Below are 4,766 nucleotides of genomic sequence, written 5' to 3'. Positions count from 1 at the left end.
CCTGCTGCTTTTAATTCCCATTTGTTTATGAGTTTTTCGCCTTTTTGGCTTCGAAGTTTCCGCAGTTTTCCAAGATCTTGATGACTGTTTCTTGCTCTATCTCAAGAAATGCCTTGGTCGACATACGCCTTAAGGGCCTGAATCGTTAATATATTGTCCGCTTAATATCGGCCCCTGACGGTACACCACAAACAGTCTAACGGTGTGAAATCGCGGCTCGCCGAGACGCCTGACTACACAATTACCGAATTTAACGCTCAAAATAAAAATCGAATGGATGGCAATCTCAACTCAAAATATTTTCAAACTAAAGTTGTATTAAAACTTTTTCTTTTGAAACTCATGTGCCACTCTCCCATGTCGCAGCCCATTTTTTTATACCCTATTTTATGTCCGAGGTTACTGTCTAGTCTATTAGTTACAACCCCATGAAAATTCATAAACAAAGAGACAAAAATTGTAAAAATAGTCCAAAAGTATTCGGTTGCATTCACTGCATAAAGCAAACATTCACACGATATCGATGGCTGAGTGGAAGATCGACCTATCTCGGCAGCCAGTTCGAAAACGAGTTATCTCAGCAAATTTTTCAACAACGCTCTATTTCAGAATTTGGTTGAAGAACGCCCTATTTTAGAACTTGATTGAAAAACACCCTATCTCATAATTCGGTTCTAAAATGCCTTATCTCAGCCGCAGATTCAAAAACGCCCAATGTCACCACATTTTCAATGTACTTTCATTACAGATAGGGCGTTTTTAAGCCAAACTTTGAGATAGGATGTTTTTCAAGAAAATTCTGAATTAGGGCGTTCTTGAAAAGTTTTCTGAGATAGGGCGTTATTAAACTCTCACTCAGCCATCGATATTTACTCTTTTCTTAAGATACAAATTTTATTGAAGGAACACATCTTCTTATTTAATATTCAATAATTTTATTGTATGGCAGCTGATGAGCTCAGTCCGCAGCTGTTCGGTTAATGGGACAAGCATTAAATAACCACGTTCACTGTACGGTTTAGAACACCGGTCTATCAGTTCATCCGTCCATTTGATACTCCCTTCGGTTGGTAGTGCCAGAGGTGCGTAACTACGTAGGGTCTCGTACGTGAAAACAAGACAGAAGCACTTGACTCGGAGCAGAGAGTCTCACACATCTACATATCTCACAATCTACATTAACATATGTAAGCACGTTTGTTTCTTCTATCTCTTCCTTTCAATGCTAAAGTCAGCTCGTGGGTGGTTAGCATTTGTACATTTTGAACAAAAAGCTAAACTCTACAATCGCTGATTTCTGATTTCCATTCAATCACACTCATTGCAAACAAACACACAAGCTATCATACTCAGTACTTTCGCCATAGCATATGCTACTGTGTCTAATCAATACGTCACAGGAGAGACATGAAAAATCACATATTTCTACAAACCTTAGTACGCATATTGATAAGACCCCTGCAGCCACACATTCATATACAAAATTACATACAAATTATTTGTCGGGATGGAGACCAGCTGAGACGATATTGTAAGATAGCTGGATAAACAGACATTCCGATTTGCCTTCATTCACTTGAATATGCAGGGACACATATATATGTATGTATGTACGTACTAGGGATGTTAATTCTTTCGATTTTTGCAATCCCGGTATTTTCGGGACATCGTTCATACATTTTAACACGAAAGAGTATCTTATAAAGTAACTTAAGGAATGTCCAAAAAAGCTCGATGCAAAATCAAAAAATTAAGTCAACATATGTATTGTGTGGCTGAAAGAAGTTCATAATACTAGCAGAGAAATAAAAGAAACGCCTTATTTCAACCAGTTTAGTCTATATTTCTTTTCTTTATTTAATATTTAAATCTTTTTATAAAAGTCTACCTCTCATTTTACATATAATTAACTGCATTTGAATGTGCATTTCAAAATTTGTACAAAAATTGTAACAATGCAAAAAAAAAATTGCCAAAATTTCAAACTTTTTACTCAGCATTTTTAGAAAAATTTGAGGTACGCAGCTTTATAGCCCATTAAATAAAAGTAGTATTAAATGCAAGTTTCATGCAGTTACAAAATACCGTTGATTTTTGGGAATTTTTTAAACGATGCTGGGCATTTAAATCCGTGACACCGCCAGCAAAAATAATATAAAAAATTAACGTTACTTTTAGTCACTTGAAACTTGCACTTTATCCTCCTGTAATTTAATGGGCTTAACTTATAAAATTGCGTACCTAGAATTTTTCTAAAAATTCTGAGTTTGAAACAGGTTGAAACAAACAATTTTCAAAACACACGAAGTAATCAATATACTCACGACACTTTGGGCCAAATATAGTAAGACTGCGTTTTAAGTTTTAGAATTTGATTAGGACTTTGTAATTTCAAAGATATAATAAATTCTAAAAATTATTTAAAAAATTCAGTGCAATGTAGAATAAAGATAGGTACCAAATGAAAGGGAAAATTCTGTAGGATTTAAGAAAGTAAAAGTTTTTTGGGTTCACAAGGACGAACAGGTATTGAAAATGGCCTTTTAATCAATTTTATTTTTTAAGCTAATAAAGTTAGAACTACTATATTCGAGGACGTCGTCGAGTTTATATTAGTCCTTAACAAAATAAATATTGCAAAATTTCAAGGATATTCAAGAATAATATTTTTAAGGACATTTTCAATATCTTATGCACCAAAAAATGTAATCTGTGTTTTCTCTACAGAATTTTCTCTTTAATTTGACACGGTTTTCCTAAGTACATTGCACTAAATTTTTCAAACCATTTTCTGAATTACCCATACTATTAAATTTTCAAAGTCCTTTTAAAAAATCCTGACGTCGGAGAGAAAAACTAAAAACGCATATTTACTGCATACCAGGTAGACATTTACGAAAAAATAATTAAATATTAAATAAAAAAAAGAAATATGGCAAAAACTGGTCAACATAGGGCGTTTCTATTATTGCCACCATTGCAAATTACAAATCCCCAAAATCCTGGGATTCTTGGCAAATAATCCCGTGATTTTCGGCACTTAAAAAGGGCCGAATCCCGGGATACACATCCCTAGTACGTCCATATGAAAGCTAATATCAACACTAACGGAATAAGTATGTACAAAGCCCAGCAAGCAGCCGTAGATAAGAAAAAACTTTTGCTACGCCAGTATAAATACACTCACATGCTGACATGCTGTATCTACATATGAGTATCTGTGTTTTACTTAGAGTGATTAGCTTTAAGGAAGCTCGAACATACTTATTTGTACATGAAATAAAGTACACGTGAATACGCTACTTGACAGATAAATAAATTGGTTGTTCTTAAGCCTACAGAGTCAGTTTTAACTCACACACATGAACTGAAAAAATGCATCAATTGGGCTACGAACTCCCATCCCATCTACCATATTCACCAAGTTTAGCCCCCGGCGAATATTTCCTTTTTCTAAACCCAAAGAAATGGCTTATTTTGAGGACCTTGATAAACCTATAGTTGGAAGGAATTAAAAAACTGGAAAACGCTAGACTAAATGTATCGAACTAACAGGAGACTATGGTGGAAAATAAAACGAACGATTTTTTTCATAAAAATCTAAAAAAAAATAGCGCGATAAAATATCGCACACTTATAATAAAATATTTTGGCTCTACAAAAACGTCAAATTGTTATACATAAATGTTTTTACAGTCATTTTAATTTTTAACAAAAAAATTTCTTTTCATGAACATCGAAACATATGTAAGTAAGTACAGATTTTCTGAATATCTCGATCCCAGCGCCACCTAGCGGATCCATTTTTCGTCGAAGGTTTTCTGTAAAAACTCAGCTCAAGCGCCATCTATTTAGCGGATTCATTTTACTTAAGAGTACTTAAATGCAGATTTATGAATATCTCGGACTCTGGCGCTACCTGGCGTATCCATTTTACTCAAATAGGAAAATTTTGCATTTATATTCCAATATAAACATTGCGAGCATAATAAAATTTATATACAATGATATATGTAGATAGTTCGTGGTACACTTGACGTGGCCTTACTCAGTATGCTTGAGTGCTTGAATGAGCGTTGCCAGCTTTGAAGAAAAAAGTTAAATTTCCGCAGAATTTTGCAAGCACATCTTGCTCACCACCCGCTGCCTATGACGCTGAGAATGTAGTGGGTGGCTAGCTACTCAGAAAAATTTTGAACCTTGTCACTATAATTATCCGGTGCGCGTTGTTTATATTTATGTACATACATAGTTGTCTTGCGTTTTATTTATCTTTTATTTCGCCTCACCGTTTTTGTTGTTATTCTAGTTGTCAGGGGTCGTAAGGTGCTGTTGATAATCACTGAAAGCTTTCGTGTCGCTTGTTATTGAAATGCTGCTTCTATAAGCGGTAGCATTTACTAGCGTTGCGCTTAAGCATTTATCTTACCTACTTTGCTATGCCTTCAGTCATCACATTATACTTTGTTGTTGTTGACAATTTTGTTGCATTTCCATTTGACAGCCTGTTGTATCCTGCAGCTAAGATTGACATCAAGTATTACTATAACGATGGTTACTGACGAATTTACTACAGAATACATTCTTTCTTACTATTTACGGCTTTCCTACCTTCATTCGTCACTTTCTTCACCTTAGTCAAGATTTAGTGTAACATTCTACAGAAGGCATGGTCAAAGTGCTCAAGTTTCAGAGCTGGGGCGATCAAACACAGTTTGTATTACAAACAGCAAGCTGCCAGCTTATTTTTTTTTGCTTTTTTTTTT

Source organism: Rhagoletis pomonella, unplaced genomic scaffold (genome assembly GCF_013731165.1).
Source record: "Rhagoletis pomonella isolate Grant_MI unplaced genomic scaffold, Rhpom_1.0 Rhpom_scaffold_00012, whole genome shotgun sequence".
Taxonomy (NCBI): Eukaryota; Metazoa; Arthropoda; class Insecta; order Diptera; family Tephritidae; genus Rhagoletis; species Rhagoletis pomonella.
Note: the sequence above shows the minus strand (reverse complement) of the source record.